A 12,297-nucleotide genomic window follows, 5' to 3' on the forward strand; every position below is an offset into this window, starting at 1 on the left:
ATGGTTCGGTCATCATGGTTGTTTTGATGGCAGGCCAAATGAGCAACTACATCCTTGACATTCTGTTTTTTTAACCGTGTTAGCTTCATGAGAGAGAGATGTATTAGGCTACATCCACACGACAACGGCAACAAGATTTTTTTTTTTAAATATCGCGTCCACATGGGCAATGGATCAGTAAAATATCAGGTTCATATGGCAACGCAGCGCTTGCTGAAAACAATGCAATACACATGCCACACCTGTACGTGCGCTGTAAGACGGTCCCATCGGAGACACCAGAACAATAGAAGAAGTAGACGCATGCGCATAAACCCCTTCTTCTGTAGCATTAGCCACATAAAGTTTTGATTATTAATCAGTAGCGTAAAATGAAAGACGCGGAAAGAGGAATGAACGGGGGTAGATGGAAGCCGGTACGCCAACATTCTGATATCCTCCAGAATTCTTTAATGGTTCGGAATAAATTGAATGCTACACGTTGATGGATTACTTTGTTCTTCTACGCCCTTTTTGAGGAATGTATTGTCGGACTTAAACCAACATCTGAAGAGGTGAGATCGCTCCTTTTTTTTTTCCTATGTTTGCTGACGGGATTGTTTTTGTTTCTGGAAAGCGCACGGGCGGTGCACGGTTTGGTTATACTCAGTACTTCCGCAGTGTTTGGACTAAAGACTCTGCCCTAAGGGCTATTCTCTCACTCTCTCTCTCTCTCTCTCTCTCTCTCTCTCTCTCTCACTTTGCACCATTACACAATAATTGTTCATGTAAGCGCGTTTCATGAACCAAGTTATAGGATTTGTTGACAACTCGCATCGAGTTCGTTACACTTCTACCCGGCATGAAGCACTGACAGTCATGTGGTTGTGATGTCATCGTAAACAAATCCGTTCTACTCATCCAGACGACTTCGCAACGGGGCCGTTGCCAGATTTTTCCACTCTGGAACCCGTTCTCAAAAGATTTCGTTTTGGGGCACCCAAAACGCCGGTGCCGTGTGGACGCCAGGCCGAAACGATAAACAATTTTGTCAGATTCACCTGAATCCATTGCCGTGTGGACAGGGCCTTAGATTTGTATGTATTATACATGTAATCGAAACCTTTATTTAGTTTTGCAGCTAAATTAGCAAACAAGTAATGCTTCCAGTTTAGAATAGCGGTTGTGTCTAAAGTTTTGTCACAGTTTGATTTTTTCTAAAACAAACAAACAAACAAACAAAAAAGAAACAAATAAACAAATAAACAAAAGCTAAATCAGGCCCATTGTTTACACACATATTTAAATAATTTGTTATTTTCTTACTTTAATCCTAAATAAAACATCTCACTGGTGAATGATACGGTATGACACCCATCTTTGCCTCGGCTTATTGAATTAAATAAATGGAGACCTGGTTTTTGAATACTAAAACACCATGACATAATCAACCGCAAAGTTCAACCTGATCCTCCTGAATGCAGTTAATCACTTTCTAACAAGCTCTTTCAGCTGCGCTCGTACGAATAGTTAGCAAGATTAGCGGGCACGCAATAGGTTGATGTTATTGCCAAAACACACCACTCGGGATCTGCCGATTGCATCACGATGATGTCATGCCAGGGTCTGTGGTTAGACCAGGAGCGGTGATTGGACTCGTACTCGTAAACCAATCAGCAAAGATTGGTGAGTTCATTAAAGATGGTTAGCGCATGACGCTGATCGAGTTAGCGGTGATTAATTTTTAAGGAGATGGTCTAATGACTCCATTATATGCGTATCTGTTGTCATGAGAGGATGTTTTGATAGATCCAGGTTTATTGGCTGGTTGGTGATCTCACCTGGACAGTTGATTGGTTGGCACTGACACACGTGTCATTGATTGGAAGTTGAGACGTGTAGCGGGGAGTCAGTCGGTCGGTGGTGAAGGGTCTACCTTAATGACTCAAAAATTGTCAATTCGAACCCCAAGACATGCCAGAGAGCCTTGGATGGCCCCTGAGCATGACCTTTAAGCCTTAAAAGCTCCGTTCATGGCTTAGTCTGGATTTCTCGACGTGCACAAAACATAGTTATTGTTTCTATAGGAAAAGCTCATGTCAAAAAAAACCTCTATAGTTGTTTTTATAGAAAAAAAAAATCGAACACCCCTCCAGCATCAGCAAAAATAAATAAATAAATAAATAATATGGCAAACAATAAAATAACAAACAAACAAATAAAAGATAAATATATATACCCCCCCCCCCCATTTGGCCCTTTTTAATGCAAATGTTTTATTTAAATTTTCCTGATTTTTTGAAACAACGATTTTTTCTCAGATTGCTGATTTAGATGTCTGTTTTGAGGGAACCAAGCACCAAAGGTGTTTACCTGGATTGGGTTTAGATGGTTTAACTTGACGTGTGTCCTTCTAGTTTTTTTTATTTGTTTGGTTGGTTTTAGTTTTTAGACATTTGGCCACTTTTTAATGAAGCGTTTACATTGACATATTTACATTTTCTTTCTTTTTTTTAAAGAATGTTTCTTTCAAGTTACTTTTTTACTTGCCTGCTTATCTTTTATTTACATTGGATTTCGATGAGTTCAGTTTTAACTGCGACGTGTCCTTCTTGTTTTTTGTTTGTTTGTTTGTTTATTTTAATAACATTGTCTTTAGTATATTTCTGTCCTATGTGGATTTACTGAACCTGAGCCCAGCCTTTATTTGTTGTTATTTAAACCATGCAGCATTCCTGGTGAAAAAAAAAAATTGCTGGCACAAATAATCTGGGCGGCACGGTGGTGTAGTGGTTAGCGCTGTCGCCTCACAGCAAGAAGGTCCGGGTTCGAGCCCCGTGGCCGGCGAGGGCCTTTCTGTGTGGAGTTTGCATGTTCTCCCCGTGTCCGCGTGGGTTTCCTCCGGGTGCTCCGGTTTCCCCCACAGTCCAAAGACATGCAGGTTAGGTTAACTGGTGACTCTAAATTGACTGTAGGTGTGAATGTGAGTGTGAATGGTTGTCTGTGTCTATGTGTCAGCCCTGTGATGACCTGGCGACTTGTCCAGGGTGTACCCCGCCTTTCGCCCGTAGTCAGCTGGGATAGGCTCCAGCTTGCCTGCGACCCTGTAGAACAGGATAAAGCGCCTACAGATAATGAGATGAGATGAGACAAATAATCTGATTGTTGCAGTTCAAGCTTTAAAACCCAGTGCTGAATTCCTGCTCTTCACCCCTGCTGCGAATTGCTTCCCTGGACTGTTTTGTTGGTCATTTATTACAGGCCATGGCTAAATGCTTTAAAAGCATTGATTTGCGTGAATTACAACATGACACTGGATTCTGTTTCAGCCAAGCGGGACACCAGAAGACAGATCTTGCATGTCCACATATCATAACGCTCTCTTGATATATATTTACCCCCCACGGCTCCAATCATCCTCACTTTATTGATCCTGACCCATAAAAGGTGTTTAATTCAATCCGAGGGAAGACGGAGAGGCGGCTTTTTGGCGTCCCTGTCGATAAGCGCTAAATCAATTAGAGCTGCTCGAACTGTCTCACACCCACACGCAGGTGCGAGCTGCAGCTTCCTGTGTGCATGTTGTACATGGTTTATTATGTTCCTTTATACCACAGCGCTGCCGAATGCTCGATTCTGATTGGTTAGGAAGTATTAATGCATTCGTACTAATATATTATTGTTTCTATAGTAACTCCTCATTCAGAAGGACTTCTACAGTGGACACTTCATATAAACAGACAAAAAAAAGTGTAATCATTGATATGATTAAATTTTCTCTCAGGACAAATGTGTTCATTTAACATTTCTGGAAGGAGTCTCCAGTGTCAGCGCTTTGTAACATTCAGAGGTGAAGCTGTAACGTTAAGTTTTCAGACGGCTTCAGGACAGATGAGTTCTCAGTAACATGACAAGCTGCGCTTGTTTGACAGGAACTAATGCGTTTTTCAGATGCCTCACAACATTAACTGTAACTCCAACCCCAATTCCAAAAAAGTTGGGATGCTGTTTAAACTGGAAATAAAAACAGAATGTGATGATTTGCAAATCAGTGAAACCCTATATTTCACTGAAAATAGTACAAAGACAACAAATCAAATGTTGAAACTCAGAAATTTTATTGTTTTTTTCAAAAAATTTATGCTCATTTTGAATTTGATGCCTGCAACGTGGTTCAAAAAAGTTGAGACGGGCATGTTTACCGCTGTGTTGCTGCACATTTGGGAACTGAGGAGACCAATTGCTGTAGTTTTGAAAGAGAAATGTTGTCCCATTTTTTTCCTGATATACAATTTCAGTTGCTCAACAGTTCAGGGTCTCACATCTTTGTCATACTTTGTGTTTCATAATGCGAAAAATGTTTAAATGAGAGACAGGTCTGGACTGCAGCAGGCCAGTTTAGCACCTGGACTCTTTTACTATGGAGCCATGCAGTTTTAATATGTGCAGAAAGCAGTTTTGTCTTGCTGAAAGAAGGAAGGCCTTCGCTGAAAAAGATTTTGTCTGGATGGCAGCATGTTGCTCTGAAACGTGTTTATATCATTCAGCATTAATGATGCCTTCCCAGATGTACAAGCTACCCATCTCATGCGCACTAACGCCCCCTCATACCATCACAGATGCTGAATGCTTTTGAGCTGTGCACTGATAACAAGCCGGACGGTCCCTCTCCTCTTTAGCCTGGAGGACGTGGTGGCCATGATTTCTAAAAAGAATTTCTATTTTGATTCATCACACCTCAGGACAGTTTTCCACTTCGCCTCAGTCCATCGTAAAAGAGCTCGGGCCCAGAGAAGAGGGTGGGGTTTCTGGATATTGTTTATATCTGGTGTTATCTTGCATTTGTAGATGCAGTAATGAAGTGTTTTCACAGACGATGGTTTTCTGAAGTGTTCCTGAGCCCATACAGTGATTTCCACTACAGACACGTGTCTGCTTTTAATGCAGTGTCTCCTGAGGGCCTGAAGATCACAGGCATCCAATGTCAGTTTTCAGCCTTGTCTCTTGCATACAGAGATTTCTCCAGATTCTCTGAATCTTTTAACGATATTATGGACCATTGATGATGTGATCCACTTATTCTTTGCAATTTTACATTGAGAATGTTTTGCTATTCTTAAATTGTTGCGCTGTTTGCCCATGCAGTCTTTCACAGAGCAGTGAACCCCGCCCCAGCTTTACTTCTAAGAGACTCCGCCTCTCTGGGAGGGTATTTTTATACCCAATCATCTTACTGACCTGCTGCCAATGAAACTAATTAGGTTTTTTTTTAGCATTACACAACTTTTTCAGTCTTTTGTTGTCCCTGTCCCAACTTTTTTGAACCATGTTGCTGACATTAAATTAAAAAATGAGCAAATATTTCTCAAAAAAACAATAAAATTTCTGAGTTTCAACATTTTATATGTTGTCTTTGTACTATTTTCAATGAAATATAGAGTTTCCATGATTTGCAAAGTATCACATTCTGTTTGTATTTACAGTTTAAACAGCATCCCAACTTTTTTGGAATTGGGGTTGTATAAATGGCTAAAATGTAAAAAAAAAAAAAGCAACTTGCTTTGGTATAAGAGGAAAAAAAGTCTTCAGGATGTGCCGTTGTAGACAAATAATCAACTTTGGAGCTCTGTAACTCTGCTTCATCACACCACCTCATCACTGATTAGTTTACAATAACAGCATCACACACTGTGTGTTATTCCATACTTTAGTGTTCATCCCTTTATTGGCTTTTTTATTTGTCCTTTTCTTTCCCCTTCATTTATCTTACTTTCTTTTTCCCAGAGTCCCACTTCCTCTCTTTCTGTTCTTGCCACGTTGCACATAATGCAAAAACTTCAGGTGTTTGACTCATTATTAATGCAGCTGTCCCACGCCGAGGCCTCCGAGGACAATCAGGAGCCGTGATTGGTGAGGTTTATTTTAAAATGCTCGCTGGTGATTGGTGAGGCTCGTTTGAAACATGGCCCGTGCTCGTCTCGGTCGTCCCACACACTCCCTGAACGCCAAACCCTGGACGGCTCTCGCTGCACAAGACAATAAACGGATGATGAAATAAAAACGCTCGATTCATCAAAATCAGCCCCCCTCTGACTCCGCTGCCCAGCAAATTAAACAATATTTCATAATCACTCTACAAGCCTGACAATAGAAGCCAATTTGTAGCTAAAGGCACCTCCTAAGTGGGAGGAGTACAGGTTTACACAGACACACAGCGAGTGGTGTGGAGTTAATTACCAGCCCTGGACACGCTCCAGAGGACTGAGATGCTCCCGGCGTACCTGCCCAATCAACTGTCCTGGAACCGGACACCCAACGAGTCTTCATTTATCTTGTCGAGTGTGTAGGACGGCTAATTACTTCCATTCCAACCCCCTCAAACACATACCGTCCCACGCCTCTTCACTCTTTCAGACTCTCTGGCGCTGGACAACCGGGACAGAGGAGTCGACCAATTAGTCGTCCATTAGAGCCATCACAGAGCTCGTATCAGCGCCAGAGCCGAGACGGCTAAAGGACCTAATAATCTGCTATGGGTTCATGGCTAAGGCTAATCCTCTGGGATGGGAGGAGAAGAGGAGGAGGAGAGGTCAGGAACAATTTTTCTGCTGCCAAAGATGTCGAGTTGGTGCAGTTACAGATGATTACAGATGATTACAGACGTCCTCCCTCTTCTGGTTCCAGCAAGGCCTGGGGGGGAAAAAAACAAAAAAACAACTCAGAACAAGTCTCTTCATTACAGAAAATGAAGTTATTCTTGCTTAATGGTGCATTATGACAATTCATTAGGAAGTGGTGTGATGTTTTTCTCCGTTTAACTTCGCTTAAGTGTTTCACAGAAAGAAACACACATCTACGGAGACAGATTACGACCCACTCACATGCCTTATGCGAACTATAGATTCAGAAATGATCAGCATGATGTGAGTTTAATTAAATGATGCTTCATCTGTTCTCGTATTTATTTCCATTAAGTGACGACGATGGAGGGAAAAGAGTCGTTAACTGTCAGTGATCAGGAGGGATGGAGCTGGGGACGGACTCCATCCTTGAACACAATTAATGACACTATAATCACAAAACAAGTCCCTTATCTGGGAGTGTTTGATGATACCGGCACGATCATGGGCTTAGTTGGATAAGGAAGAACCCCAGCTAAAGAAATTATCCAATTCTGAGTGCAGGGCAGCTGTTGGTGCATGATGGGTAATTGCGTCAGCGCTCCCCTCCCCCTGATTTTCGCCCCTAAAGCGGTTAGTTCTCATCGCGCGTCATCATTTTCCAGCGTCCCATCCATCTTCAGCCTTCGATTAATTCTTTTCATTTCGGCGCCTCTCTCATAAATCCTGGCACACTTAATTAATTTCGCTGGCAGCACGTGGGCCGCCATAAAAACAGAATTGTTCTCGCTCTCTCTCTTTTACAAGAAAAAAAATCCCCATATTAATTATGCTATTTTACAGCGATCTCATTGAAGGCTGTGTTTCATCTTTCATAATTAGATTTTCAACAACAGCAACGCAGCCAACAAAAGAGTCTAATTATGGATTTGGCGAAGGGCCGGGCGAGCCAGGATCGATGGGCCGCTTTTATTATTGTTATTGTTGTTGTTATTGTTCCAAAGTGGTGAGGAGGGAGATTACACACGAAGCCTCGACGCCAGCATAAATCAAATTTACAAGGATTGTTTGTTATGCTGCGACTCCAGGGGTTTGGCGACTCCTTGGCGTTGGGACGAGATGGTAGTTTGAGTTGAGTAAGAACTTTGAGGAAGTCTTTGGGTCTTTGGGCCAAATCTCACACACACATCATCGATGGATGGACCAGAATCACTTCCTGTTTTATCAGCTCCTTTTGTGGTTTCTTCAACATGGGGTTGATTAAAGTAGAGAAATTGCTTGTGAAAAAAAAAAAAAACTTTGGAAATGTTTACCTGGACCATCTAAATCAAATCAAAAAATCAAATCAAGTTTATTTGTATCGCGCTTTTAACAATAAACATTGTCGCAAAGCAGCTTTACAGAATTTGAACGACTTAAAACATGAGCTAATTTTATCCCTAATCTATCCCCAATGAGCAAGCCTGTGGCGACGGTGGCAAAGAAAAACTCCCTCAGATGACATGAGGAAGAAACCTCGAGAGGAACCAGACTCAAAAGGGAACCCATCCTCATTTGGGCAACAACAGACAGCCTGACTATAATATTAACAGTTTTAACAGGTATAACCCTCAACTGTCCTCATGGGGCCGTCCTTCACAGGAGCGGTGTGATAAAACTCTGACCAGACACAGGGCACCAGGATGGATCAAGCAGGTCCGAGGGGCAGGGGCATCTACACTCAGAACTGATCTGATTTTGCAAATATTTCATATTTCAAAGCATACAGGATAAAGATAAGTAATTATTTCTTCTACAGGTGCACCAATAAACCAATTCTTAGAGATATCGTCCAATACTGAGCACACATACAAGTACTTCAAGTTCTTCAGTTGTTCCAAAGTTCTTCTAGAACCCTTTTAGGTTGCTAATAACCCTTAATTATCCAGTGAACCCTTAAAAGAGCCCATGAAGAACTTTTCTAACCAAGATGCTTGACAGATAATTTGGAATGTGTACCTCACTTGCCCAGTTAATACATACACTCTTCAAGGTTCTTCAAGGTTTCACTGGATAATAAGTGTTCTTTGCATCCAAAATGTGGTTCTACTTGAGAAAAAAAAATTGCTTTAGGGTTTTAGATAGAACCTTTAAGAGTGTATTGTTTTTTGTGTTCCTTGTCGCTCATAGTTGAAATGAAAATTACACACTTGAGGGTATTTTGGTTGTCCCTATGTGGGGAATCCTGAAAGGTTCTATGTAAAACCTATGACAATGTTTTCCTATGAGAAAGGTTTCCAAGTAGAACCCTTTAAGAAAGCTAAGAACCCTTAATTATCTGGAGAACCTTTAAAGAAAGAAAGACCATCAAAAGACTTTGGAAGAGCATGCATTCTTAAAAACAAAAGGTTCTTCAAGGGTTCTTTAAGGATTCATTGGATAATTAGGGGCTTATCATCAAGAAAAGGGTTCTACTTGGAAAACAGATAAGAAATCACAGTGTTGTACTGTCGAACCTTCTCAGATACTGATTTTTGACCAACAGGGAATGCGTTCTTGAACCAGTTCTGTTCAGGATTCTTTGAACTTTGGTGCAAGCTGGCGAACCAGCCCCTGTTTCCACCAGTTTTGAGCAGAACCATTGTAATCGAAGATGCGTGTGTTGCATAATGCACAACGGAGGTAAACAGTAGTAGTGAGATGGTGGATCGCATTGATTACCTGCAAGTTTTTGCTTTGTTTTTGAAGAGATTTGTTTTCATTCCAATTTATTTCTTCAGATGTCTCCTTTTCCATTGTGCTCTCCATTACTGCACTCTACTTCCTCCAAACTCCAACTGACATGCCCACTGATATCATCACAGTTCATGCTGGAAAAACCAGCTATCTTTTGGTTTTAGCTGGGAACCAACTTTTTAGGTTCCAAACAAATTTATTTTTGTGGACGTGCTCCAAATGGCTCAAAATTTGGTGCATGAACCAGAACTGAATCCATTCCCTGTTGGTGGAAAAAGGCTATCAGAGATAAAACTGAAGAACTCTTAAGGGTTTGGTTATTTTCACAGTGAAGTATTAGTGCATATCTAATTCCTACAAAGCCAATCTGCCAGCTCGTGTCTTCTCAGCTCCACCTCAGAGTGATCTGAGTTCTTCATGGTTCCTCATGGTTCCTAATGGTTCTTGATGTAAAGAACCTCACAGCATGCCAGCAGTGTGTTCACCTTTAACAGCTTCCACTGGAAAGAGAATGAAAAAAGTGAAGCTGAGTAGTGAAAAGTGACAGGAAGCAAATTGATGTGAAGTGGGTGGGGCAAGCAATGGAATACAATTAGCGTAATTTGTAATAATAAGCATAAAAATATGAACTGCAACAAAGTTTTGACTAACAGTGAAAAGAAAAAAACAAACAGTCTGCTCATCATCCACATGGTTAGAGTCATGAGAACACCGTTGCTAAGAAACAAACTAGCTAATAATTGAATAGTTGAGAATAATGATTTAGCTCGCTTGTATCTTTTATTTCCACAACGTACCTCCAGAATGACTGCGGAAATGCAATAAAACCATCAGGAATGTTAATATTTCTCTGAGATGTTTTGATAACTGACTAAGATCAGATTTTGTGAAGCTAAAATGGTACTGTAGTCACACTTAGTGTCAAGAGCAACCCAACTTCCAAGAACAAACTTGCAATTGTGACAATTCCAAAAAGGTGACTACCATAAGACTAGAGTGGGTATGTATGAATTTTATTAGTCTTTGGGCTGACCATTGCTTCAGGCAATAGCTTATAAAATAACTAATACATTAATTAATTACTAATAAATACCAGGGCGCTAATTCAAATTTCCTCAACCAGGGCTCCATCAGACCATAATAAATCAAAGAAGGCATTAACTTACAAAAATCATCCCCTCTTGCTTTCACATGACTGCTTCTACCATTTTTGCTCCATTTCCTGTTCCTCCTCCTCCTCCTTCTTCTCCTTCTCCCGTCTTTTCATTCCTGTTCCACAGCGAGGCCTTTTGAGGAAACCTCGGGCCAAAAATTACTCCTCTGGTTTAATTGGCATTATCATTTTAGCTTTCTGACAGAGATGGATCACTGCTAGTCCACCAGACCGCCACTGTCAGGAAGGGCGGGGTGGGAGGTTGGGGGTGGGGAGGGTCTAAAGGGGTGTAAAGGAGAGACAGAAAGAGAGAAAGATGAGATGAATCTGTCTTCAGGTGAGAGATTCAGGGAGCAGCGAACCAGAAAGCAGAACTTTACGACAAAGTTTTAATTCAAACTGAAATCCTTGGAATTGTCTTCAGTTACACCATATGTTATTGACATGTCCAGACACACAACCCCCCCCCCCAAAAAAAAACAAAAACTCATTTTAATCTCATCTCATCTCATTATCTCTAGCCGCTTTATCCTTCTACAGGGTCGCAGGCAAGCTGGAGCCTATCCCAGCTGACTACGGGCGAAAGGCGGGGTACACCCTGGACAAGTCGCCAGGTCATCACAGGGCTGACACACAGACACAGACAACCATTCACACTCACATTCACACCTACGCTCAATTTAGAGTCACCAGTTAACCTAACCTGCATGTCTTTGGACTGTGGGGGAAACCGGAGCACCCGGAGGAAACCCACGCGGACACGGGGAGAACATGCAAACTCCACACAGAAAGGCCCTCGCCGGCCACGGGGCTCGAACCTGGACCTTCTTGCTGTGAGGTGACAGTGCTAACCACTACACCATCGTGCCGCCACTCATTTTAATATCTACAGAAACACGTGTTTCTTGATAACACGTTTTTAAAGGTGATATTCATAAGGCTGCATAACACCTACATAAGCACTTTGTGAAAACTGATCTACACCTAACTTACTTACTTACTTCTCGCTCATTCATGGAGCACAGGCCATCAACTACAAGCCTCCATTGTCTGCGATTTTGGACCATCTTTTCTAGTTTTCCCCAGCTGTGTCCCTCCTTCCACATTTCCGCCTCTACACTTTGCCTCCATGTATTCCTAGGTCTACCACGCCGGCGCTTTCCTGACAGGTTCCACGTAAGAACCTGTTTGGTAATGTGATCTTTTGGCTTCCTCAGCGTGTGACCAATCCAAGTCCATTTCCTTCTACATATCAGTCTTCCGACTGGTTCCTGATTGGTCTTCTTCCAAAGATCCTCATTCCTGATCTTTTCGGGACACCAAATCCTAAGTATCCTTTTTAAACATCTATTAATAAATGCTTGTACTTTCCCCAGCATAGCCTTTGTAGTCCTCCAAGTTTCTGAGCCATACAGCAACACCGCGTTGACACTGGTGTTGAAGATACGTAATTTGGTTGATATTGTGATATCCCTCGCTTTCCAAACCTTCTGCAAGATATTAAAGGCTGCTCTGGCTTTCCCAATTCTAGCTTTGACGTCATCGTCTGTGCCTCCACTAGTATTCACAATACTTCCAAGATACGTGAAAGATGAAACCTCCTCGATGTCCCCCTTCTCCAGTAGAAGAGGGTTCTTGTTGTTGTTGTTAATCCTCATAGACTTTGTTTTATCTTTACTTATGAATAGCCCCAGTTTAACTGCTGACTGCTCCAGGAGTCTGATCTTATCCTGCATCTGACTGTGGCTATGCAATAGTAGAACGATGTCATCAGCAAAGTCTAGATCATCCAGCTGGTTCCACAAGGTCCACTGTATTCCATTCCTTCTA

This window comes from Neoarius graeffei, chromosome 13 (genome assembly GCF_027579695.1).
Source record: "Neoarius graeffei isolate fNeoGra1 chromosome 13, fNeoGra1.pri, whole genome shotgun sequence".
In the NCBI taxonomy this organism is placed as follows: domain Eukaryota; kingdom Metazoa; phylum Chordata; class Actinopteri; order Siluriformes; family Ariidae; genus Neoarius; species Neoarius graeffei.